This window comes from Bemisia tabaci, chromosome 3 (genome assembly GCF_918797505.1).
Source record: "Bemisia tabaci chromosome 3, PGI_BMITA_v3".
NCBI classification, from domain to species: Eukaryota; Metazoa; Arthropoda; class Insecta; order Hemiptera; family Aleyrodidae; genus Bemisia; species Bemisia tabaci.
Window position 1 is genome coordinate 57,351,991 of NC_092795.1, and position 27,115 is coordinate 57,379,105.

At 39.8% G+C, this 27,115-nt stretch overlaps 1 protein-coding gene across 1 annotated transcript in view; it reads right to left on the reverse strand.

Annotated features, from left to right (window-relative positions):
- The window catches only part of LOC109034134 (acid sphingomyelinase-like phosphodiesterase 3b), a 165,059-nt gene extending 139,733 nt beyond the window's left edge, over positions 1–25,326 (reverse strand). Inside the window, exon 1 of the mRNA XM_072298883.1 lies at positions 24,971–25,326. The gene's annotated coding sequence lies outside the window, so the exon portion shown is untranslated. The remainder of the gene's footprint in view (positions 1–24,970) is intronic.
- Positions 25,327–27,115: the final 1,789 nt, after the last annotated feature.

Below are 27,115 nucleotides of genomic sequence, written 5' to 3' on the forward strand. Positions count from 1 at the left end.
GTGGATGATTTGCGCATTTTTGAGCGTCCTGCTTAGACAATACACCACGGCAAAGACATAACTTAATAGAGACGAACCAACGCAGTTTCACACCTCGTGGGGGAGCTAAAAAAGGCTATCGTCGTATGTCACATCTGTTCAATTGACAAACAACATAAGATAAACGTCACTTATTTGACACCTTTTTTTATTTTTGAGATTACGTATATTAAGTATGAGTATTTTTGTTGTGGTGTTTTTTTTTTAAATTGAGGAATGCCTTCTGTAACGTAGTGTGAAGTGAAATTGTGAAATCTAGATAACTCATGATTGTCAACTTTGTATTTACCGTTCTATATGTTGCAGGCAAATAGTCAAATTATTATAGGCGAATAGGCAAATATTATTACTTACAATTAGACTGAAACGTTGATTATTTTACATACTGCCGTAGATAAAATAATTCTCTGATCATGCTAGAAAGAATTCTCTACAAAAATGTGCTTCATAAAATGAGAAATGAGTTTTTTAGTCATAAAATGCATATTCAATTCAAAACATGCAGCATTTTATAAAATGAAAATTTTTCACAATTTGGACGGTTGAAGAAATATGTGGAGCGTTTTTGAACGGTAAAAACAATGACAGTTTGTACTTTGAAGGCTTTTTTCCTCTCTAAATACTGAAAATTTGAGAGGTTTTTGTAAAAAAAATACAACATTTCGTAAACTCTGAGAATTTGACCATTTGCCTGGGACATATACTTTTTGCAGCAGGAAGTTCGAGAATTCGCAAATTTTCTTTGCAGGTTTTAAAGTTAGGGGTGATTTTCAGACTTTACCGATTCGTTCATGGTGATGTTTCATACTATATCCTGGACAAAAAATTGTCCTTTTGCTCTGGCCAAGGTCTCCAACAGAGCTTCACAAGGAACGCCTTGTTAGAGCCTTGGTGCAGATCATGAGTGAGAGCGGTAAAGCGCCTTCAAATATGAGGACGCAACACAACATTACTCAGGAGCACGAATAGATGCATCCTCAAAATAGCGACCCAAGTGTGCTAATTTGTGACGTTTTTTCTGGGTGTCGCCGCTTTGAGAGTCGGAACCTTCTTCCACACCGATGGCCAATGTGTGAAAACATGTATCTCCGTTTGCGACGTTGCAGACTTCCTGCCATTCTTTATTATTCCACCGGAAATTCAACTTAATTCTTGAAAACTTCCTCGAATTGTTTTCTTTAAAAGTAGAATATTCGGTAGAAACATCCTTTTACAGTTAACTTGTTTCCCTTCGAACAAATAAAATAGGAGCAACGATTTTGAAACACCGCAATTAAGATTTCGCACTTTAGCCATCGATGCTCTGTTGGTTTCACGTCTGATAAATTGTAAAGAACATGTGTCTCTCGTGTTTTGGCTCGGCTCATGATGAGGTAGGAATATACCAGGCCGAGATCTTCGAATTTTCCAAAGTTATCGTCTTTGTTCCGCATAATCAAAATACTACTTTAAATCTGTGCAAAAACATGTACAAGAATATTTATCTGAGTGCTTATGTACATGGTAGTAACTTGAAAGACACTAGTGGCTTATGTTTTCGATTCCCAAAATATTCAAGGAGATCGTTTCAACCAGACAGGAGGCATATTGCCGCAGACGGCTCAAGAAAGCGAAATGTAAGTGTACACGTGTGCTTCAACCGTGGTATCAAGTTTCGACTAGATTGATTGGATTGGTTGATACATAATTTGACGGCAGTTAACTTTCGCATATCGTCCACCATAAATTTTAAGGAAGTTCACTGCGGCAAATAGTAAGTTGAGCACGGCAAATTTTAGTAAGTTCAAAGCAACATACTTTAGAGTTATGCATCTGAAGCGAAGACTTGCAAGGCTGGAAGCAGAGATCCGCATTTCTCGAATTTTATTGCGTGAACTCACGCAAAAAAATTATAATTGGATGAAATTAAGTATACTGAAAGGAATCATGTGAAAATTAATTTCATCAAAAGGAACTTTGAAGTATGTAAATTTTACGCACATATAGTCCGATTTAATTGTTACCGCATACTTCCTTGTAGCATAAATACCTACAAGTTTGAGCCTATAAGTAACCAAAGGAGGAAGGCGCCATTTGACTTGAAATTACTGATCTCACTGGGTGTCTGGCACAGTAATGCGCCTTACGGTTCTTTGATCAGAAACTACAACAATTTTTGCGCGTTTTACGGCTTTTTCGTACGTCTTCTTTCTATACAAAGAATACGATTTTCGCTGTTCTAGCTACAATCTAACTGTGTGTTCAATCTAACTTGGACAAGACGGGTTTTGAAAGACACTCGCTTCCGACAATTCGAGGATTGAACCGATTATTTTTCAAATCACATAAGCGCCAAGCTCTATTTTGGTGGTAGAGGAGTTCTTTTTCCTTTGTTTTCTCTGGTATAATCAATCATGTCAGATTTTCAAATAGCCTTCTAATAGTGCGCACATTTTTTGGAATGCGAAGATTGTCAACAAAGCGAATAAAACGGTATTTCTTGTTTCTCTCGCATTCAAAATTTCGGCGCTTACGTGATTTGGAAAATCATCGGTTCAATTACGGTTTTGTTCGTTATCACGGCAATCCGTACTGGAGGGATAAGTTCGATAGGAGCTTTAAAACGTGGATAAGTGCATGTTCAGTGGAGACTGAGCGAGTTAAGATTGCAGCCGAGAGAGGGAGAGAGAGGCAACTCCGCGTCGATGAATTGAACGTATTTCTGCCAAACGGAACTACGTGCATTATGACGTGAGCCCTGTTATGCATGTATTCTTATGTGTCTCAGGACTCACGTCTTAATGGATATAGCTCCATTTGGCAGAAATACGTCCAATTTGAGGGCGGGGAGGTTTCCTGGATGCAAGTTTCAATTGGAGCCCTGGAGCTAAATTCGAGCCTAGACGGGGACTTGGCCGAGACCGGGGGTGCCGGGGCCAGAGACCGGGGGTGCCGGGACCAGAACCCGGACCGGGACGCCGGGCCGGTCGAGTGTGATACTAGTTGGACGAGATTTGATAAGTTGGGCAACAAGTTAAGAAAGTTGCGGGTGGGATCCGTGCAACAACTGCACCACGCCCGCAGCGCTTCCAAACTTCAATTGTGCTATAGGTCATCTACGAAATCTTTATGAGGCAACCCTCAAATCCTCTCGAGGCTCAGACCCTCCACCACCTCGCCACCTCCTCCCTCCCTCATCTGCTGTCCCGCCGTCATTCGCTCCCACCCTTCTCCCCCCCCCCCCCCCACCCCAGACGACGAATTCGCATCAAATCGATGACTGGTGCCATGCTCAACCTCCGTCTAACCGAGAATGGACTCCAGAGTAACTCCTCGAAATTTTTAGAGAGTCTTCGTATTAGAGTCCGGAGATTCTTCATATCGTCACCTTCCGGCCAAAGTGTCACAAGTGCCATGCGACGTTTAAAAATTTCCGCCGCCATTTTGTTTTTTTACAAAGAAATTGTTCGACAAAGCTGTCCGAAAATTTTACTGAACGTTCTTTGTGCTGCCGATAAAATTAAGTGAAATTTTCAAACAGATTCAGCCAAACAATATCTCTGTAAAAAAATAACATGGCGGTAAAAATTATTTTGAACCTTAAATTTGTAGGTTCTACTTCTCGATAAAATCTAACTTGAGAAAAGAAATATATGAGGGCTTGCTTTGATTTATTGGGTCTAAAATTTGCGATAATCGCACCATTCAATTGATGAAAACTGAATTATTAATTTTGAGAGTGTGACTAGAAAGTTACCCAAAAACCCACATCCTATGTCACGCCTGATGTGAGTAAATTGCGCTTGCAGATCATATGTATTAGGTTCAGAATGTTCGGGGATCAACATTTGCTAAAAATGTATGGTTTCCAGTTTGCCTAAGAAATGTACATCGTTTATTCTGCAAGGCATGGAGCTCTCGGAGAAGTTATATTGACGCTAGAAGTTAATCAATAAAAGTAAGGAAAATATATAAACCATTGCTGGTACCAACAGGTATAGTTCCCAGATAAGACAGGAATATTTAGCCAATATTTAAACAATATTGTTTTGGTATTTATGCAAACATTGGGCCAATATTGGTTAAATATTGAGCTAATGTTAAAATCGTACACCATCTTTCCTTTTGGCATAAATACTGTGCCAATACTTTGGCTGAGAATACTGTGCCAGTACTTCAAAGGGAAAGTATTTGGATATCAATATTGAGACAATACTACACCAATATTGAATCAATTTAGGGGTTCGCAGCTAGGGGATGGTGGAAAAGGGTTAATTGTGGAAATAATTTTAGAAACCATGAAAAATAAAAATAATGAAACCACTGGGATGTTATTGAATCGATTTTGCAGATTAGAAATTTTTCATCCACCTTGGGGATTGAACCCGGGACCTACCTAACACTAACCGACGACCCTACCGATTGAGCTTCATTAGACGATGTATTTTAGTGACTTAAAACCGGTATTTAACGTCGAGTTGGACGGGCAACTAGGATATTTTCCATCTGCCTGGATTTGTCCGTGTATTTATTTTACTTTTAACTTTACTATATTTTTTAAATTTATTTTATCGTTTTACTTTGTTTTATTTCCTTGCTGACTCTATTTTTTTCTTCACTCTATTTTTTTTTTTTTTTCAAGCACTTCATTTTTTTTCTTTAATTATTTACTTCTTATTCCTTTACTTTGTTTTATTTTACTGAAATTTATTTTAATACTTCATCATAATTTTTTTGACTTCAGTTAATTCTTTAAATTCATTCTATTCTTTAACCTCATTTAGTTTTTTCCCTTATACTTTATTTTTTTCTTCATCTCAGTTTTTTTACTTCATCTCCTTGCTCCCTCTAATGTTTTACTTCAGTTTAGTCTTTGACTTCATTTTATCATTAATATGATTTACTTCCTTTCATTTCTCTTCTTTTGTCTCTGTTATTCTATTATTTCCACCATTCTATTATTTTATTTATTTTTTTCTCTTTAAATTTTTCATCGACATTCTGAGATGCATTTTGCATTTGATTGCAGTTTGATGTCTTCCTCATAAAGACTATGCAGGTGCGATTGCCATAATCTCACAGCTGCACAGCTACTAAGTGCAAGTTCTACAGGAGACCAATAAGCACACGAGATCAATAATTTCTTCTTCAGTTGAATTTAAATGTTTCATTTGAAATTTGAAAAATAAAAAATAAACAACCAGATGTGAATGAATGATAACATTCTCATTCAATGATAATATTCACAACAGTACATGAACTACAAACGAAACAAAAAAAGAAATAAACTGAGATCACGCGCAAATACATTGAAAATGACCTCAAGGAGGTGGAAATTCAACAATTTCTTGGGAGGCAAAAAAATATATTATATTATATTATATTATATTAAATTTGACAACAACTGCAATAACCTTTATGAATAATAAGGTTGAAAATAATGGATAATTGTTCAGAAAGAACACATTTGAGCTACGTCTTAAATCTAAGCCTTATTATGTTTAATACTTTTCGTTATGGGCAGGCATTTAGTATGATGACTTATACCGATTAGGATATTGAAAATATTTCAAAAATATTTTGAATAGCAGTATTATTGTTTAAAATATTTTCAAAATATTTTGAAAATACTTACCAATGCATTACTGTCTTTTAAAATGTTTTTAAAATATATAATAAATATTTTGAATATAAATATTATATGTACTGATATTTTAAAAATACTCTCACGATATAAATTTTTACAGTATTAAAATACAAATATTTTGAAAATATTTTTATGATGTTTTGGGTAAACATATTATTTTTAAAAATACTAAATGATGATTCTTTAAATATTTTCTAAACAAATAATTTTGATTATAATATTATCAAAATATTGTCAGTATTGTGTAAATATTGCGACAGTACTGACAATATTTGCCCAATATTGTAAAAATATTATGTCTTATCTGGGAATTGCCTGACAGTGCTGACATTTTATTTTACCGAAGATTCCGCGGTTCTCGGAATTGATTCCGATCTCCAAAAGTTGCGGAGAAAATTCCGAAATACGCACGGATTTAGTTATGCGAGGATCAAATTTGATCAAATATTAGGTCGCACGGACGAAAAACTCCGAAATTCCGAAAACAGCTGGAAATTCCGAGAAATTGCGAAAGTTCCGAAATTCCGAGAAATTGCGAAAGTTCCGAAATTCGGAATTAACTTTGGAAAATGGTAGCACTTTTTTTCGGATAAGGTCTCATCGTCAAAAACCGGTATCAGACGATCAAAGTGGAGTCACGTGGGGTCACGTGACCTCACGTGACGCCATTTTGAGAGCTCTACTTTGATTGTATGATACGGGCTAAAGACAATCATTAGCTATAGAGGCTTAACCGAAGATGTTGATATTTTAGATGTGATTTGGCAGCGCTGTAGGTCGCTGGTGGCTGCAAATCGAGTAGGTTCATTGATCCGTGCTGATTGATGTAAAACTTGCGGGCTCAATTTTAATTGCCAACGCCCGAGTTCAGTAACACCTTACCGCGCCGCCTCTATTTGTATAATGAGTTTCATTCCCTTCCTTGGCACAAATGTTCAAGAATTATTATTATAGCCATGGCCCTCAATCTCCTTCCTCAACCCTCTCGCTGGGGAGTTCCTCTTGATGATATACACTACAGGGAACTGCGGGGTGATTGTATAAGTTTTTAACAGCCGTTTGAACTTGATAAGATTGATCAAAGCCTCATTTAAGTTGTAGAAAATATCATATTGAAGTTGTCTAATCCAGTCTAAACGGACCTAAGGAATCAGCTTATACTTCCAAGCCTTGAAATTAAGTTAAATACAAATGCACAGATTATTTACACTTTGATTTTAATTTAAACCGCACATGTTACACAAATTGCTCTACTATTTTTTACTCCCTTCCACCAGACCGATCCTTAAGGCTGTGGGGACGCTCTTACCACCCTAAGCGGTGAGTGCGTCTACTCCTACTTGTTCAGTAAAAACTCTATTCACATCATTAGGGGCTGTACTGATGCCAGTAAATAAATTCTACTTAAATTAGTACAATTTTTATTTTTTTCAAGTGATATATCTGATCAGGAAATTTAAAAATTCTATTTGTGCCGAATGGCACGAGTGTTGAAATTCTACTTATATCACTTGGTGACGGGAGGGGGGGGGTGAAAATAATTATTTTCGTCATTTTTACAAGCTTCCTGACCACCATATTTTCCATTTTTAGTGATGTCCGATCTAAAGACCTGCCGAGTCGATTTCCATGATTTTTGCGGCTATGAACGAGCGATATTTCTTAAATGAGCTTGCTTGGTTCAGATTCTGGAGATATGCATGGCATGGATTTTTTTACATCACGTGATCAAGTCGGAACTCTCCCATTCTAAAAATGTAAATCCTAATTTCCTGTCACAAAGTTCGTTCTTAAGATCTACCGGGCCGATTCACATGATTTTACGCGGCTACCGATAGGAGAAATCCCCTTAATGAGCCTGTTCTGTTAAGATTAACTGCGCAACACTCTGGGGGTTGGGCTGCGTAGCGGCGAAGGGGCAAACCCCTGGTAACGCACACTATTTCTGAGGTTGAGGTCTGAAGGCTAAAAATATGAAATGCCCCGCTTCAGATGATTCCGGTACGTCTGCGGTTTCCCGTTCAGGGTCCCGGATTATTCGTAAACCGAGGATGTTCTCTGCCGCACCAAGGAAAAACGCCGTATGCGCCTTCAGGCGTTGCCGAATTTCCTTTGATAAATCACGAATTTTCCGGAAAATTAATAAACATTTCCCTTTCAATTTTTCAGGGAATTTCTCTCGTAATTTGATCTAAATAGTCTAAAAATTTCAAAGAAAAATATTGATAACTTTTCTCAAAAATAAACATTTTATCCGGAGCAATTCGGCAACTCTGGAATGTTCATACGGCGTTCTTCCTCAGCACGGCAGTTCTCATCCTGGAACGGAGCTCCCGCAGAGACCGTGGCGGTGGCGGTAAGGGGGGGGGGCTGGGGGGCTGGGGGGGCTGGGGGGGGGGGGGGGGGGTCGCGCTCCATCCACGGCGGACGCAAATTGGGAGCATATCCAGACTTGTCTCCGAAACAAGCGAGTCCGGCCGCCCGCAGGGGGAGGGGGCGGCGAGAGGGAGAGACGCGAGCGAGGGGAGGGGCGACCGGGGGAGGCGATTATCTTGCGGGGAGGGCAACCTAAATTCGCGAGACAACTCGTAATTGGATTAGTCGATGCCAATTACTTTAGGCTTGATTGTTGTTGATCCAAGATCAACTCCTATCACCCGCTCGTCTGGTATTCAACGTGTTATTAATTAGAAATATAATTCTGTTAGTGTTGGTCGCAGTTGCCGATTTTTGACGGGGCCCCTCGCGGGAGCTAACGAAGAAATCGGGGATTTATCGGGGGGTCTGTCAACCTGGCATGGAACATACTGCATTGAAACGTATCATTAGCGGAATCGCATTGGGCGCCGTTATCTTCGACCGAATGCGACCGCCGCGATATCGTGATCTTTACCTGGAAGCAGCATCCACGACCGCGGGATCATAATGGGGCATGCTGACAGATTTAGGCGATTCCCATGTCGTAGCGATAAGATTCTAAGGGCAGAGGTGCACGGGACAGGGCTCACTGACATACATTAAGATATTCCTGCCTCGGTGCACGGAGAATTCAATGTCTGCATGGGTATTCAAATGGGGTTTGAAACTGAATTGTGTGACGGTCGCTACTATACCGCTCATTCAGGTTTGCCTTGTGTTGTGTCTTGGCTCGTATACTTCTACAATCAGAAAAAATATCGGCAATATTTTGGCGTTCCCTTTAAAGTTTGTTGATTTCCTCATTTCAAGGAATGGAACAATGAACATTTTCTTGGGGTGGTGAAAGGCCTTTCAAAATCTCAACACAACGCACCAATATAAATTTCAATTTTTACTATACTTCAAACGGAATAAGAACCGCAGCATTAGGTGATAAAGGTGAGAAAACGCATTCGTGAATGTTCAAGTGATTTCCTTATGCCTATCCGAGAATATTCTTTACCGAGCTCACACACATAAGGGTAGTTTTCTTTGAGGAAAAAAAAAATTATTAAATCCACACAAAAATGACATTGTCTATTGCCCACCACGGTTTTCAGAATTCGGAGACCTGCTCCGGCAAGTTACACGTCTAGGTCACCGATATCACTTGTCCTGGTATCTTTGTTAGCGCACAGGTGGAAATAAGTGAAGCTATGTTGATGACAAAGCTCCCTGGACGAGTGACATTGGTGACCTAGACGTGTAACTTTCCGGAGCAGGTCTTCAAATTCTGAAAACCGTGGTGGGCAATAGACAATGTGCTTTTTGTGTGTATTTAATAATTTTTTCCCCCAAAGAAAACTACCCTTATGGGTGTGAGATCTTTGAAGAATATTCTCAGATAGGCAAAAGAAAATCACAAAAAAGTTTCTAAAAAGTTATTTTGGATCAGCTGTGATATAGAGCTTCAACAATCTTAGTTGAAAATCTACTACCAAAAAAAGAAAAAAAAAATTTGAGTTGGTACATGCCATGAGGAAAGTTTCTCTGAGCCAGTTTTGAGCTTCCTCTGGCTCAGTTGGTGTTATTTCACGCTTTTGCCCCGCGTTTTTCATACATTATTATTCGTGCGTATTTTGGACGGAAAGGGTTCGTGGAATGCACTTATGCTAGCTCTCGGAGGGGCCGGTTTCCGAGGGACTTTAAATACAACACTATGCACCATTTGTTGGCAAACTTATTGTTGGGAGAGCCGGGTCTTTTCACGTGGAGCGTAAAGGGTGACTCTGGCGCAAGAAGGGTTGAAAGCATATTCGTGTACGGTATAAATGAATAAGAAAACCTCTGAATGATAAACTAAAATCTGATGAGTTACACCGGGGGCTTAGTTGACGCGGCGGCGGCGGCGCAGCGTGATGGTGGAGAGTGATAGGCAGAGGGCGCGGACGAAGGACGGAAAAAAAGGGAAAAAGCACGCACTTTATTTAAGGTAAAGGATCAGTGGGCTCTAGGGCGAGATACACTCACTAATGGTCTTTGCAAGGTCGAGCCATTCAATAGAAGCTCTTTCCAGGGGGATTTTCATTCCTATAAGAATTTGCCTCACGCCATTCAAACATTTCTAAGATAACATGCATGTTGGTGCTTCCCGTCTCGCTTTTATCGAGTTTTTATCCGGGCGAATCAATCGATTTTAAACTGTTCTCTTATTGTTATTTTTTATTACCTCGTCTCCTCTTATTTTATTTCATTCCTTTTTTGTCGGATCATTACCGACTCCCATTTGCTATTAAGTATTTGTGAGCAACCTCCTTCTCTCGAGATTTTTCTTCCTGGGAGTACTTTTGCCGCGCTCCCTCACAATGCTTTGATCTATTGTCAGTCTGTTTTCTGCACGTCGTAAATAGGGCTCTGAGGTAGATTCCTTCACATCTTATATTCTTCACAGAATTCACAGGAAATAAGATCGCGGATGTTTTAAGAAAACGAAACATATCCAATGATGTTAAAGAATAACGATGATGGGATTTTAAAATCTTCAACGCATTGTATTTTAGTGGTTTTCTACTGATCCCTCTGATCTAGGGAATCCGATCTGACTAACTACAATTTCTGGCTCTTACAAAAAAAACAAACATCTATCTACATAGAAAACTAATGACACAGATGGTGTATCTATGATGAGATACAAATTGTAGCTCCGGATTGCAAAATGTGGTCCAACTATTCTTCATCCCAGTCAGTAATAAAATTCATTTAAGGTGTATCGCGTCCCATTTGGTGCAATAGTCCTTGAAAAACCTTCAAAGCGAAAACTGAGCTGTCCTACTAAGCGAGAGAACAAAACTAACGTCCACGCGAACGGGCGTTCAAGGAAAAACGCCTTTTACCTTGGCACCTCGGTTCGATTACAAGGCTTGTTATTGACCAGTCTCGAGTTGATCTTCGTTTTTCACACATGCATCCATGTATCAAAATTTTTACTAATTTTAGCATAATATCGTTTCTACTTCAAACGCGTAGAACGAGAATTGAAAAAAAAAAAAACCCGACACACGGCAGAGGCCTATTTTTGTTCTATTATACCATGGTATTTTTTGGAAGGGCAGAAAATACGTTTTCTTCGAAGCAACCTCCCATTTCCAGCACACTAAAAAAAAAAAAAACTCCGGCCGTGGAAACCGTACTTACGGGCTATATAGACATATCGTCCGCGTTCCGGGCTCAGAGGCCGAAAGTTCCAGGCCTACCCCCCGCAGTCGAAGCTACGGCTCCAGCACCCGGAACTTTTGCCGTTGAGCCTGGAACGTACGGTATATCATAAAATAAATTCCTTCGAGGACCAAGTATTAATTCGACGTATTTCTATTAAACGGAACTATGTGCATTATGACGTGAGCCCTGTTATGCACATATTCTTATGGGTCTCAGGGATTATGTTTTAATGCACATAGTTCCGTTTGATAGAAATACGTCCAATTGATGATACCACTATTTTGACTCCATGAGCCCGTTTTGCCTATTTTGAAAAATGAAGGCAACTTTCCCCTCATTCATCCACCGCTTTTTCTGAACATCGTTTCGCCCCCATCAATAGAGGAACCAGTCGGGAGAATCGTCGGTGATCGGCGGACTTTTAAGACAACATTGTCGGAAACTGTTCCTACGCAACCCGCGGTAATACCCCGGTTGAATTATTTACTTAGCGTGGTCACATTTGTCTATCAGATGCAGCCCAATGAAAACAAGGTGGTCGACTGGGCAGGTAAAAAGGTCACGTGTTTAATAAAATCGAGCCTTCATTGGCATTTCATTGATGCCGCGCTGCCAAGTCGCAAAATAAAGGAATATCCCAGCGCGAATACGATTCATGAGACGGTGCAGGGCCTCCAGGCTTCGAGCTGGCAGGGGTGGATGGGTGCGAGTCACGTAGTCGAACTTTAAACACGCGAAAAAGAACGATGACTGGATGAATTTTTCATGGTAGTTTTATGTACTTAAGCTCAACGGAAACCGCGGGTGGGGTGGGGGTGGAGGGGAGGGGAGGGGGTGGAGGGGGAGGGGGAGGGGGGATCCTCGCGGAGGTCGGCGCGGCAGAAACTGGGGAACGCATCGAGTCTAGGTTGCACGTTGGAGGACTTACGGTTAATTTACTTGTCTCAAAAGGAGAAGCCGGAGGGACGTAAACGCTTCGAACAGAAATGACATTCATTAACAAGTTTCTTTTATTATTCCTTTAAATACAGTTAACAGAAAGTTTCGGATCCGAAGTTGCGGGCGCGGATTTTATTCATGGCTCCACGTCTTGGGTCTTGCCTCGGCGGCACCCACCGGGACCGAGCACTAAGGTAAAACGCCGTATGAACCTTCAGGCGTTGCCAAATTTCCTTTCGTAAAACGCAGATTTCCTGGGAAATTCATGAATATTTCCCTTCCAATTTTTCAGAAAATTTAGTTCTCGATTCTACCGACAGTCCCTGAAAATTTCAAGGAAAAATATTCTTAACGTTCCTCAAAAATAAATATTTAATTGAAGGAGATTTGGCAACTCTCGAATGTTCATACGGCGTTCTTCCTCAGCACGGCAGAGCACTGCTTCCCTCATTTGGACGTATTTCTGTCGAACGGAACCGTGTGCATTATGACGTGAGCCCTGTTATTCATATATCCTTATGGATCTCAGGGCTCATGTCCTAATGCACATAGTTCCGTTCGGCAGAAATACGTCCATTTCGGGTGACTCGTCATTATCGCGGGGTTGATTAACATTTAAAATTACAGGAGCTCGACAACTGTCGAATGTCCTCCCCGGGGAGGAACTTTTCGTAATGGGTGCGAAAGTTGAGCGCGGAGTCTTCGATTTGCCTTTTGTATGAAACTCCCCCTCTCGACTGATGTAATAAACAAGGGCTAAGCTGCATATTTCACACTTGGCGAATATTTTAGGGTTTTATAACCTGGCAATATAGCCGGGCGCTGCACGTAGCTACACTTTGTAGCCGTGCCGCAATAAACCCATGTATCTTTCACACGCGCGCAGCCTTCGGGATTACTTATTTATGCTTGAAATTGAATTCACGGGCCTTGAAGCAGCCTTGTGCCAGTCCTAACGTAATCTTTCCAGCGAATAATTAAGAATTCTCCCGGCTTCACATCCTTTTATAACTGAAAATTGTTTGCTCGGAAAAGGTGAAATAACTTAATTACTCCTCTTTATTATTAATCGTAAAATCGCTAACACCAGTAAAAGAGCTACACGACCGGATTATTATAAAAGTAAAGACATCGGTATAAACCAAGGCGGTGCAGTTTAAAGACCACCTTCTTACCATACAAAGTGACGTTAATTTCTCCCCTCTCTATGCGTGAACAGAGTCGGTTCAAAATTCGTAAAATATGGAAAAGCGAGAAACACTAACGTCGTTAAATCACATCGTCATTTCTACTAAAATATTTGATAACAAGAACTAGGACGATTTTTGAGGCGTAAGACAAATTTGACAAGCCTGTGTAAGCCGTATTTTGATCCGTGCATCTGCCTCCGAACGTTTTTCTTAATATTTTTTTTTTTTAGAAATTCACAAAAATTTACATGGCAGGGATGAAATAGTAGATGTGAATTGACTGTAGAATGTTCAATGTGATTTTTGACATAGTGATTTTTCTCATCGAGGTAAAATCTGATACCGGATGACTTTTTGAAGGCGCGTGTACAGTTTATCCTTAGCAGTCGAAATTAAAGGCGTTCATAGCCACGAAAATCCGGACAACATCTATAATTTCGGAATGTTAACATCAAGAAGCTCTGTTCTTAAGCATGGTGACCTATGTCCCATCGCTGGATTCAAAGCTGCATGGGGGATATGATTCTGCAACGAAACCGCCAACTGGACTAAGATTGAACTTCAAGTATGTCGGAGGAATAGAGTTCTTTTGAAGAAAGCTCGATTTGTTCTTTCTGGATAGCGCTCCGCATTTTTTGTAAAAATATCATCGTCTACTGAACTGTTTCACTAATCTAACCTGATTTTCTTACGATTGAGAGCACAAGCAAGTTGTGTGAAGTGTGAGATGTAGTGAGAACCGTTCTCATTTTCAGACGGAACTTCTTACGTTGAATAACTACGAGGGCACATCATTCAGGTGCAGACGCTCGGATCGGGTTGTGGTTGATGAAGGTCGTATCTTTCCGGGTTTTAGTTAAATTTAAAAAATATGTTTTCTTAAGTTTCATCATAATATTATTTATTTATTTATCTATCTATCTATCTATCTATCCATTTATTTATTTATTTATTTCTTTATTTATTCTTTTGCTTTTTGCACATTTGGCTTCACAAAAACGTCATTTTCTAAATAAAGGTACTGATATGTATAAACATATTTACATACAAATCGTCTTAAATTCATTCATTGACATTCAAAAATTCATTGATTGAGTACGGGCATTTTGCAATTAAATGCCTTGTGGCCAGCTTACCGAATGTTGGTCTATATATGCTTTCCTGTATAATATTTGGCAATTTATCAAAGAATTTCCATGCCTTTGTGAGGTATGCGTCGTTCTTTGATAAACTGCTAAATTGGTGATATCTTGTGCCATACCCATGTGTCTCTGCCTTATCTCCCTTCAGCCTTTTAGCCAGTAATTTTAAGTGACTCATAAGTATTTTGGCCGGTAATGTTAGTATCTCATTTTTTATTGCCTCGGTCTTTGTTATTCCTCTTTAGCTTAAAAAAATGGGTAAACTATCTTTTGACGTTTATGTCAAGTGCAGAAATTTCAGCATGGTATGTGGCAACATTGCTCATTTGTTTGACCCTATATCCGCATAGAGCGCGTGACTAATTAATTACAGAGGTGAACTCTCCCATACAATTATTTTATCTCCAGCGGCCATTACGACCTCAACTCCAAATGCTTTTTGTGAGCTTGGAAGTACATTTTAGACTAAATGAATGGCAACATCGTGTTACTTGCAAGTTATTTTACAAGGTATCCATAGAATTAGTTTAGCACGTTTGGTAATTACGTTGATTAAATCATTGCCTTAGCGAGTAGGATGTTTTTTGGAAAATTGAGATGCCAGTCATTCGCTAAGCTTATAGAACGTATCCATACAGACCACCATATACTTCAAAATATAGCAAAAAAGAGGGTTTAAATGTGCTATTACGGTTAGCAATAAATCCACTTGAAGAATTAGGCACAATAGAAGCTTAACTGCGATGCAACGCTGCAAAAAAAAAAAAAAAAAAAAAAAAAAAAAAAAACCATCTAAAAATGACTTTATGCTTTATTAAATTTTGGGGAATTTCCTTCAAATCGCCATTCTTAAGAAAACATGCAGACATGTCATATATCGAGATCAATTTTCAGTAGTATTTAAGTGTTTTGACGTATAATTATACGCTTTTAATTGACCCAATCAAATTGACTTGATTATCTCTTCTGGGGGAGTTATGCAGGTATATACAAGCTTGAGTACAAATACATCCTAAAAAATAATCAGCAGACATCTAATTGAGAAAAACTAAATCAATTATAAATCGTGTGTCAACACAGTCGAAGAGAGGTATTCGGACCTCGTTTTTTGACGTCCCTCCCGAATCTGAGCGACACCTCATTGGCATCATAGAGCGAATCATTGCGAGTTCACGCCGCCTTGCGCCAGCGCGCCTTCAATTTTGCGGACGCAACACGGACATCCATCAAGTACGAATAGTTGTATCTCTGCGCCGTTAGCAACGCGCGTCCCTTTCCTTGCTCTACATCCATGTTGTGTTGGCTCTGTTTATTTTATATGTAGTGGTTATTTAAGGGATACTTGAGACAGAGACACGCATCCGATATAGAGCGGAGCATTGCAGGAACACGCCTCACGCTTCGCCATCACGCATTCAATTTTGCGTATGCGACATGGATATTCATCGAGCACATTTGTGCTGCACCAATTCTATGATATTGTAACTCTCCTTTTTTTTGGACGAATACTCGTAGAAATCTCATAGAAAGAACACAGATATTAGTTCAAAAACTATTGAAATCAATGAATTGAAATACGAGTCATTTTTACCCTACTTCGAACTCAAAGTGTAAAAATAATCTTGGGCATCTAATGGTTAAATATTTGGTTGTAATTCCTGACAGAGATGAATAAGTCCCTCCTTAGTAGAATGTGAAACATTTCCTTTTTTCCTAGATGGATAATACGTATGTACCAGGTCGGCTGATAATTCGAGCATGGAAAGCAGCATTTACATACAAACCAGAGACAAAATCGTTTCCTGAGGAAATTCTTTGCCGCTATACATTATTCGTCATAAAGGATGCAGGAAAGAAGTGGATGCTTGGCGGTTGGCCGATAGCCAATCAGTCGATTTTATGAATAACAACGATGGACTCGGCCTCTATTTCTGCCCCAGATCACTATCGGGTTGCTCAATTCTTGGCAGCAGAAAACTTTTCGTCTCTCCTAGAGAAGAAGAATTGAAACAGTGTTTGGGCAGTTCAGAATCTTCACTTCAATAAGCTCTCCGACTCCCGAAATTTTCATTATTTCTCGCAGACAGGGCCGGATTAGCCGAGGTGCCGGGGTCCTGTAGCATTTGGGGCTCTTAACCCACCCCCGAGTGATTTCTTTCTTTTTTTTTACCACTATGTTTAGTTCTTTATCTTAGCACCCCGGGCTCCTACGCGCTAATCCGGTCCTGCTCACAAACCAATCTAAAGATCCTCCTGATCGGTATCCATAATTTTTTCTAAAATTGGCAGATTAATCTTTACATAGGGACACTATTTTCAAACCGACGAATCATGGCCCAGATTTTGTACCGTGGCGAAGTAGCTTGCTAAAACCGCACCAAGGTGGTAGTTGGACCAGAGGTCAGGTATAGCCATCCTCCCCATTATTATCACTGGTATCCGTTATCGAGTTGGCCTTCTGGCAAGTACTAAGGAGTATACTGCCGTGCTAAGCAAGAACGCCGTAAATCCATCAAGATATTCCCTCGTTCTTTTCTCCTGAAGAAAAGCGACGACTCAACGGCAGCATATAGCGGAGCATTGCCAGTTCACGCCTCGCGCCAGCGCGCCTTCAATTTTGCGGACGCAACACGGACATCCATCAAGTACGAATAGTTGTATCTCTACGCCGTCAGCAAAACGCGTCCGTTTCCTTGCTTTGTTCCTGCCGTGCTAAGCGAGAACGCCGTAAATTCGTGAAGATTTTCCCTCGTTTTTTGGAACTTAACACTTTATAAAGTAAAACCTGTTCTACCCTTGCACTTCAAATTTTTAGGTTAAATTCTTGACTTCTCATCTTTAAAGACAATCTTCTGACTACATCAGATCTTCACTCATCTCACCCAATTGATTTTTATGAATGTCCTTTTAATCTTAGGTTTAGTTTCTTTATTTTATGATAATAAGCAATTACCAGTCGTTGCTTTACCATACATTATTTCTAACTTATGATAATTGTATATGTGTCCTCTAATTGGAAGTTACAATAAATAAAACCCTTTGAAAAAAAAAAGTTCTTGATAGTATTTTCAAAAAAATTCTGTAAAAACATTGTCCTCGGGTACACAAGTTTTTCTGCTATGATACATTGTTTCCGTAAAATGTAAAATGGCGTTTACGGCGTTTTTGAGTTGTACGGCAGTATAGTCGCGAGCTTGATAGAAGCCCTCTTCACGGAGGGAGGCTATTCAAAATTCCATGGATTTGAAACGGAGGATTCTTCTTTATTAAAAAAAATAAATAAAAATAAAAAAAAAACATCGTTAAATTGAAACAAGTCGCAGACTGGGGAGCAGGATTTTCTAGTTTCACTTTCGATTTGCGCTATTTGATTGCGACATGCAAGCAATTTCCATTTGTCCAGGGCGGCAGGAGTTGGCACTCGGCACCGTCAAACGAATAACTGGAGCGCCCAAGATTGAATAAAAAATCCATCACAAGTGACTGCTTTGCGTGCATTATCATTGAACGCCTGTGTTTCTGCACCTCTAATTCCCCCGCCCGTAGCCCACTTCCAAGTGTTCCCCGTCCAGCGATTTCCACGATAAAATTCCTTTCGACAGATCGGGGCGTTTGTTATTCCCCGCTTGCTCTCGAAACACCGGAATGCTACATGAAAAAAGAGGGAAAATTATGAAAATTGTGCAATCGAGGGTATATGTATTTCTCTGAGTGATGAATGAGCACTTTCATCGATGCGCATGCCTTGTTAGAATTTTCATGATCAGAGCGCAGCTTGATTTTTTCTACGCATAACATTTCGACAAGTTTAAAACACTACACTAAAAGTGTTTCTTTCAATTACTCTGGGAAAGGGGATTGTATTTGGTATTTGACTATGTAGGATCCAGTATTGTTGAAAGCATTTGAAATCTTCTGAATGAGGAATGATGCACTATAATTTTCACCATGGAGGCAGAGTTCGATTTTTTCTTTGAACAGGGAATTTAGACAAGTTATATTTAATTTTAGAATAAAGACAAGGGTACACAGGCAGCCCAAAACAGAAATAGTAAAAGTAAAACAAGGAACAAGGCTAAAATACATAAAAATACACGGGTCGTTTCGGTGTCTCATGACACCATTATCAACCGCTAAAAAAATACAACAAAAAATAAAATAAAATAAAAATCAAAAGAGACCAGCACGGTGTTACATTCTGATGAAAGACTGCACCCTGTGCACCGTGCTGGCCTCTTTTGATTTTAATTTCTTTTTTATTTTTGTACTTTTTTAGCGGTTGATAATGGTGTCGTGAGGCACCGAAACGTCCCGTGTATTTTTAAGCATTTTAGCCTTGTTACCACTATTTCTTTGTTTTGCTTATGATTTTACTAAATCAGGGAGGAAAGGAGGGTTTTTATTTTCAATTGATACTGATGTTTTATTTTAAAAGTGGTATACTTTTATCATCCATAAAAGTTCTTTTCGCATATCCAGTCATTGCAGTCATGGCACTCATAGACCGCATTGTTCCTCATGCAGTAGATTGAAGTTCAAAATTGTTAACCTAGATGAAAATTGCGGACGTGCGAAAGTAAACTTTTACGAATTTACTCTGGGCATTTATTCTGAAACCGGTCATGTAGTCGCTCTTCTAATGTATAAGGGCGTATATCTCTATTTCAGCATGATCTCTGGAGGGCGTAGAGTTATATGGGAAACACAAAAATTGAAATACGCCCTTTTATGTCAGAGAAGCGACGATGTAATGAAACTTTCGACCATGTTGATTTTAAGTTGCATGTTATTACATGTCTGTTGGATACGCAAATGGAACCCTTGAATAATGGTCATCGGGTTTGAGCGAGAAAAGAAGGGTAAAAATGTGCTTTATATGGTACAATTTTCCGTTAGAAAAAAAATTCTGCAAACGTATTCGACTTGGTAATGAGGTTTCCACAAGTGCTGAAAATGAGTTTGGGGTCGGGCCTCGATTTGACTATTTTATTTGACGGTGGTAAAGGCCGAAAAAAAGAGGGAAAAAAAACTTAGGAGGGAGAACAAAGTTTGGAGCCAGATGAAATTAAAAAGAGGGAAAAGAGCGTCTATTTTCTACATTATTACATTTTCCACTTTTTGTCCACCGGTGGGTCGGACGAAGGAGTTTGAAAGGGTTGAGCGATTTAATTTGAGCGTTGTGCCGCTGCGCCGCGCTGTGCCTCCCACTCAGCCACAAAAACACGTACACGCTTATGAAAGAGTTTCCGACAACTTTGTTCACTTTTTGTATGAGTGATAATTTCATTAAAAGCTCCGCCCTCCCCCCTGTAACAAAGGATAGGAAGTTTTGTATTTTTGTCTACAAGGATTTCGATTTGAATCCCCTTACATTATTCTCAGATTTTTATTTGTTTTTGATTATCATTGCCAATAAAGAGACGTCACTCTTGATTCATGTGAAGATTTTCATCTTTGTCTTGAACCTATACGTGTTTTAGGTTTCTGAAACCCCCCCAAAAGAAGCTTGAAAGCAATATAAAGCAACTGATCGGTTGCGCTAGTCACAAAATCGTGATTTGATGATTCCAAACTGTGGATCAGCAAAAAAAAAAAAAAAAGATCGTCCAAACACAAAGTTTACATTTTGATTAAAAAATCAGCGGGGTTCAGCAAGTGGCGTTATCCACCGCGGCGGTGAATAACCAATGTGTTAATCTGTATTTTTTACCCAAAACATCAAGACGCAATTCTATGACCAGCACAACTGCGGGCTGATTTTTGACATTGATAGACAAAGCCATAGACAAAAAGATAAAAGGGATAAGGAGGGACCCTATTGGTGGAAGCGGGTGGTTGCAATGGACAAAGAGGGCAGGCAATAGACTAACGAACGGTAATTCACTAGAGACCCTATAGTTAGTACATCATTTTCTCCTTTAGTCTATAGGAACCAACCATTTCAACCAAAAGGATCGCTCCATACTCCATACGTCTTCTTCGTCTATCACTTTGTCTATCAATGTCAATAATCAGCTTCCAGACCCAATACGATTGGAGACGAAACGGGATATGCAATTAAACGCATTGATGAGTAAAAAAGAGCTTTTACATTTTCATGACACAAACTTGTATTAGAATATTAAATTGATAAGAGGCTTCTCGGAATCAACAGTTTATTGATCAAAAAGTAAAGCGGATACGGTGATTTAAAACCCACCCCTCTCTACTTCCGCTTCCTGGCAATCGGCTTTAGATGCTGATGCTGATCGAGTTAGATTAAGCAGATTTGGTCGTCTTTTTCTCTCATTTTTTTCTATTAGTTTTGATTTTTGTCTCAAATGGAAAAATATACACTTTATTTCCGTTTTCTTTCTTCGATTTGTGCACGGAAAAAAGGTTTTCATTTCATCAATGTGATAGAGTACGATGCAAAAAATGTAAAGCAATAGCTTCAGTGCATATTAATGCGTTAAAGAAACAAGAAAATAAAAAAGGACACTATGAGCCTCACCGTTGTTATTGTGATTCTCTTTGTTAGCGTTTCGGGCCGATTAAGTTGTTTTTTTTCCATCATTTTTGCAATAAGGAACCACTATTTTTGGCTCATTTTAGAAGCATCATATCTGCCATTGGTTTCCCTATGCCAAAAGGTGCTTTTACGGAAGAGCCAGATATACTGGTTCCTTATTGCGAAATGCAATCCAGATTCTAGATAAGATATTAATTTGACAAATTCATTTAAGTGGCTGCTTCAATCGATAAAGTAGATCTAAAATGAGAAAGGTGGGAATTTTCATTTCTCCAGAAAAGCGCAGCACATGGAAATGAGGATTCGCTTCAAGAAAAGGAGATGAGCAGGCGTGAATGATCGCTTATCGATACTTCCTAATTTGAGTCTGCAGTAAAGAATCGATTATGAAGGTGCTCGTTGCAACGCCCTGTTTATCGATTCTTTTCCGCAGGTTTAAATGGTAGATCAATCGATACATCGCAAAGCACGCTACGCCACTGGAGAGGAGTTGAGGCCGTCAGGCAAGAGATAGATGCTTAGTTGAGGTTTTCGTGAGAAATTAAAGTTACCCCTCGGGACATTAGAAGTAAAACCCTGAGAGCCGCAATCCGTAAATACTCTACGTTGCCTAGGTTGTGCAACCTGCTTTTCCGTTCTTAGCAGTGCTAAGTTGAGCACTCCAAACCTTGTAATGTTCCGAAAAAAATAAAATAAAAGTAAGTAAAAGCAGCATTTTTAAAATTGAACATCCGGTGCAAATCAATGTATCGATGAGATCGGGAGCCTTTCTCAAATTATACAAAGCGACACAGCGTGCAATATTGGTGTCGTGGTTTTTGAGGCCCCGATTCAGAGATGATACGGTTGCATACATTAAACTACTCACAAGTAGGCCCCATATTTGTGGAAAGGGATCACTTCGCTGTCCGGATGAGCCTTAGAAACCATAATGCTGCAAGTATCGCGGGGCTCATCCGAAAATGAATCTACATCCCTCTCGCCGGATATGGACTCCAGCGAGAGGCTGCAAGTCACGGGGTGCGGGCCAAGTTGCAAATGGACGTATTTCTGCCAGAAGGAACTATGTGCATTAAAACATGAGCCCTGAGACCCGTAAGAATATATGCATGACAGGGCTCACGTCATAATGCACACAGTTCCGTCTGGCAGAAATACGTCCAAATGGAGCATACCTCGAGCTCAATATCATAAGTCGATGAGCAAGCACATTCCTTTGAGGATGGCGCAAAGCATCAACCCCGTTAGCTTCGTGCAACTAGCAACGTATAATGAAACCCTGCCAGGCCGTTTCTAAGAGCTCCGCGCGTTTCGAGTCGGCCCACCGCGGTCATAATCACCCCCGAATATGCGATTAATTATTAGTAATTATTAATTTATTCTATTGAGTTTCTCTGCTTGCGTGATGTGCCTCATGAATTTTTAGTTTGAAAATGTATGTGCGATCACACCTTTACTTGTTATCTGGGTCACATGAATAACACTTCAGCTCCACTGATTTCCCCGCACGACGTGACAACATTGGCTCTAATGAACTTATGGCGCGGCAAACGCTCGGAATTTTAAAAGAATAATACGTGAAATACGTGCGTTCGATACGCGAATGACATGTCACTGATTAAATCCGTGCAACGCATGTAGCTGGAAAACGAAGGGACCAGCTATCACTTTTAAATCAACAATGCTTGTATGACCACAACTGGGCGTCCATACATATTATTTTAATGTCGGGTCATTCCACCTCAACACAACCAGGTCCGGAACCCGACCCCACCAATTATGCTCAAAATTCATAAACAGGTAATTTTTAAAAAATCTCAAATTACGGTTATTTAAAATAAATTTACTTTCATTTCAATGGCATCAAAACTTGCGTGTAAAATTGGTCGAGAGGCATTCATGAAACGTATGATATATTGATACCGGGTACTATCATTTAAAGTCAAAGAAACGGAAGTTAGGAAAGCGCATATAGAAGAAACGCGCTTTTTAGAATATCCCCAAAATTGATCTCATATCTAAGGGTTGATATCTCGTAAACGGAGCGTTGGATTGGAAACTCCTTTAAATCAGTTTCTTCTAACGATCCCGTTTGCCAATTCAGAGCCAAATAGGAAAAGAGGAGGTTCTGGACCTGATTGTGTTGACGTGGAATGATTCAATTACCAAACAGAATGATAAGGTATCGGTCCATACGATCCTAAACGGTTTCCATGAACTAGAATTAAAGACTCGGAAAAGAAACTCAAATACTTCAAAGTGTAAAACTGCGGGAAGAGAGGGTTTTCCCTCTTTAAAGTTGCCCTTAAGCCTTTAAAATTTGAATTATGAATCTTCAAAATATTTGTTTTGAGTTGTTACTAGATATGTGAACAAGTCGATTGAACACCGGCGAGGCTCACTCCCTTGATGTTTCTCTCCAGGCTGTAAACAATTAATTCTGATGTCCTTATTTTAATCAATCGCTGTCCATGAATACTCTAAAGCTAGACATTTATCCAGCTTTTGAAGCTGATTGAACTTTCGGCCGGTGTATCAGTCAAAAGGAAGTAAAGGGGTATAGAAAAGTGCTCTGAATGGGCATCGTTATTGAATTAAAATTGGGTTCGTTAAAACTTGTGGCTCAACTTTCTGCGTAAACTGTTATTTTCGTCACAAATTGGGCTATTTTCTTGTACAGTTCTGCCGTTTTGTGATTGAAGACACCCATTATCGATGGATAAGCTAAAAACTTCAATCTCTTCACAACTAATGTAATTTTACGCAGGTTATGATGACTCTTTTTCGTTTCTAAAGCCTCTTAAATTTACTGATGATTTATAATTAGTTCTCGCTACTTTGTGAAATTAAAAGAATCCAGGCTCAAGGTGATGTGATTTGAACTTAAAAGCACGCAAATTGTAGGCTACACGGTTTCACCGGATTCGGAAACTGCTAAACCACAAAAAGAAGGAGAGTCAGGAAGTCACTATCAAAATTACAGTCAACCCATACTACTTCTCTAAAATATCACAAAAAATGCTCATACCGGAAGATTTTGAGGATGAATATTCATTGAAATACAAGTATTTATAGCGAAATTAGCCATTACAGATCAGTTTTAAGCTTGATCCTAATCCACCATGCGTTTGATCCGAGTCTGATATGTTTAAAATTTATTTTATTGTTTATTTTTTTACTACTGAGCAGCAACGTAACATTTTCACGAGGTTAAGTTACCTTTAGAGTCAATGATCCTACGGCATTAATGTGGATTTATCACGCGAGCAACAATTTAAACATTCCCATATGCTGGTTGCATAGCAAAATGTTTAAGGCGCTCTACAAGCAGAAAATAATTTACCGTTCTTTAACTTAAGCGCCTTCGAGTGAAATCATTCAAAGAAGTCCTTCGGAAGCAGCATTTTTAGACAGCATGTTTGCATAACTGCAAATACGATTATTTATTTAATTCTGTCACTCCAAATATTTTTTGCCGTCAACAATTAGAGGAACATTATCGTGGTAAAATCAACCCTTTTTATGCTCAACATGTTTAAAATAAAGGAAAGGAGGGGATGATTTAATAAATAAATGCAAATGAATTGTATTTACTTAAAAAATAAATAGCTCCTCTCTTTATTTTCTCCGAGAGTAAGTGGACGAATTACCGAAGAAAAAGAACACTCGAGAAAAATAAACAGATGCGCGGAGAAATTAGAAAATAAAATAAGTCATCCCTGGAGAGTGATTGCCGTGTGCATTAAATGCGACTCAAATTTTTGTTTAATATGCGGGAAGCTGAGAAATTTATGAATGAAATCAGAGGATAAACACGACACGAGAGGAATAAAGAAGGAGTCGCCGGTGGGTGGCGCAGCATTTTTAACAAAGGTGTCGGGAGAGTGGCGAATGAGCAAAGGCTTACCTCTTTTAGCCGGCGCCGACGGGGCGACTCATAAAGCGGAAGCTAAACAAACTGTCAGATCAACGGGAATAAAAATTCAGCACGAAACAGACTGGCAAACAAAACGTAAGTCTTGACAGAGCATTTCAGGGCGGGAAAAGAGAGTGGAACGGGGCACCAAGATGAAATAAATAAACGGAATACGAGACGAGCACGATGAGAGCACTTGAAAGACAACGCGGGCGCGATAAAAAAAAGGAAGAAATGACAAAACAATAAAAGTGAAGAAGGGGAATTTACGTACGGAAAGTTCGTAACATAGTGATAAAACGCACGACTCGGAGCGGCAACGACCTGTTAGGGGGACATTTCAACGCGTAACTGTTCTCGCCACGAGAGTCGTGCACGGCGGGATGCAGCCCCGGCGCGGCGGCGGCAGGGCGCAGGTCACCGGCTCGCCGACGCGACACGGCGCGGCGCGGCGCAACGCACCGGAGCCGTAAATAAGAGCCCGAGTCGAGCTTAGCGGGGTTCACGCAATATTCAAAACTAGCCGTAAATTAGAGCTACCAGTGTCAGTTATTGTCGGTGAAATTATCATTTCCTGATGTAGAACCTGGGAACGTGAGTGAGGAGCTCCGTTTCTACTTCATCATGGAATCCCATTGTCGCCACTTTGGAGGCTCCGCTTTCCCGCCATCCCGCGGCCGACCGGCCCCGTGCCACGGATCCTACGTGCTCCACCTTTTTTCTCGCACCTATAGCTCATTATTCATGCGGCTTCAACTTCTCATTCCCCGAGACCACGTGCAAGGACTCGCTTATTAATTTCCACCCGCGGTTCTCCACCCAGCCACCTGATAAGTGCGCCCGAGATAATCATTTCACTCGTTTACAACACCCATTTCCACGTATTTCTACCAAGCAGAACTATGTGCGGCAGTGGTGCATTTAGGAGGGGGGCTGATGTTCCGGACCCCCTACCCCCCAGGGCTCCCAAAAAAGAGAGAAAAATAAGAGAAATCAAGGGAAAGGCAGAAAAATCGGGTGGAGAGAGGACACGACGATATTTTTGTCCAGATTATTTAATTATTGATTTACTTCGGCACAAAAATAATTTGATCAAAATTTTTGAATGTGAGGAATGGGAGAGTCTACCAATCTCATTTTCTCCATCTCAAACTAAAAACAAATCATTCCATTTGGTCTTGAGTATACTGTTTTCCATTTTTCTAAGGTATTTTTGGGGGAAAATAGTGGAGAGCTTCTTATAATTTTTCATGCCTCAAATTGTTAAAAATTGGGGGTTTACGGGGTTAAAATCCTGAAAATTTTCCCCGTCCCCCTGCACCTGGGAGGTATTCCATATCCTCCAGATCCCCGGTGGGAGGTTTGTCTCCCCCGCCCCCCACCCCAGAACCTAATTCTACATACGCCACTATGTGCGGGTGGGAAAGATGAGGTATGCTCGTGGTGAGCTGGAACAGAAACGATTTAAAAGTGGGCTTGATTCCTTTTGAACAAGTATTGGAAAAGTTGGATTTTAAATTCGCCAAACGGAGCTATGTGCCAACAACTGTATGCGGGACTCATGAGCCGTGGGTGAAGAGGAACGAAGATCGTTCGTAGATTCGATGGTTATTTTGTTTAAAAATTTTACAACTTGTAAGCGCTCTTTTTCATAAATTCACAAAATTTCCGAATATGTGAAAATTTGACTATCTGCCTTAAAATTTAATTTCCTGCGGCACACATGAATCTTCAAATGTATAGAGAATTAGCTACATCAAACTTTTTTAGTGAAGAGATTTGGGTCTTGATTAGCGTATTAATGCATTTGAGGTGTAAAATATAAAGTTAGAAAAAAAGCAGTATAATTTTTCAAACGGTCTTATCACAAGAAAACAATATCTTTACACCAATTATTCGGAAAAGTTCACCTTGGATTTCCAAATCAAGGATCGATTATTCTGTAGACTCAGTATTATTAAAGCTAAGCTCTTGGGGATAAATCTGAATCTCGATCAACAAAAATGACCGCCAGTAATAATGTAAAATTTAGATGACTCATAATTTTGCTTTTACGAAATGAATAAAGCCCTGAGCACCTAAGGCCCTAAGGCCCACACCCACAAGACAAGGTCTGAACGAGGACAAAAACATACA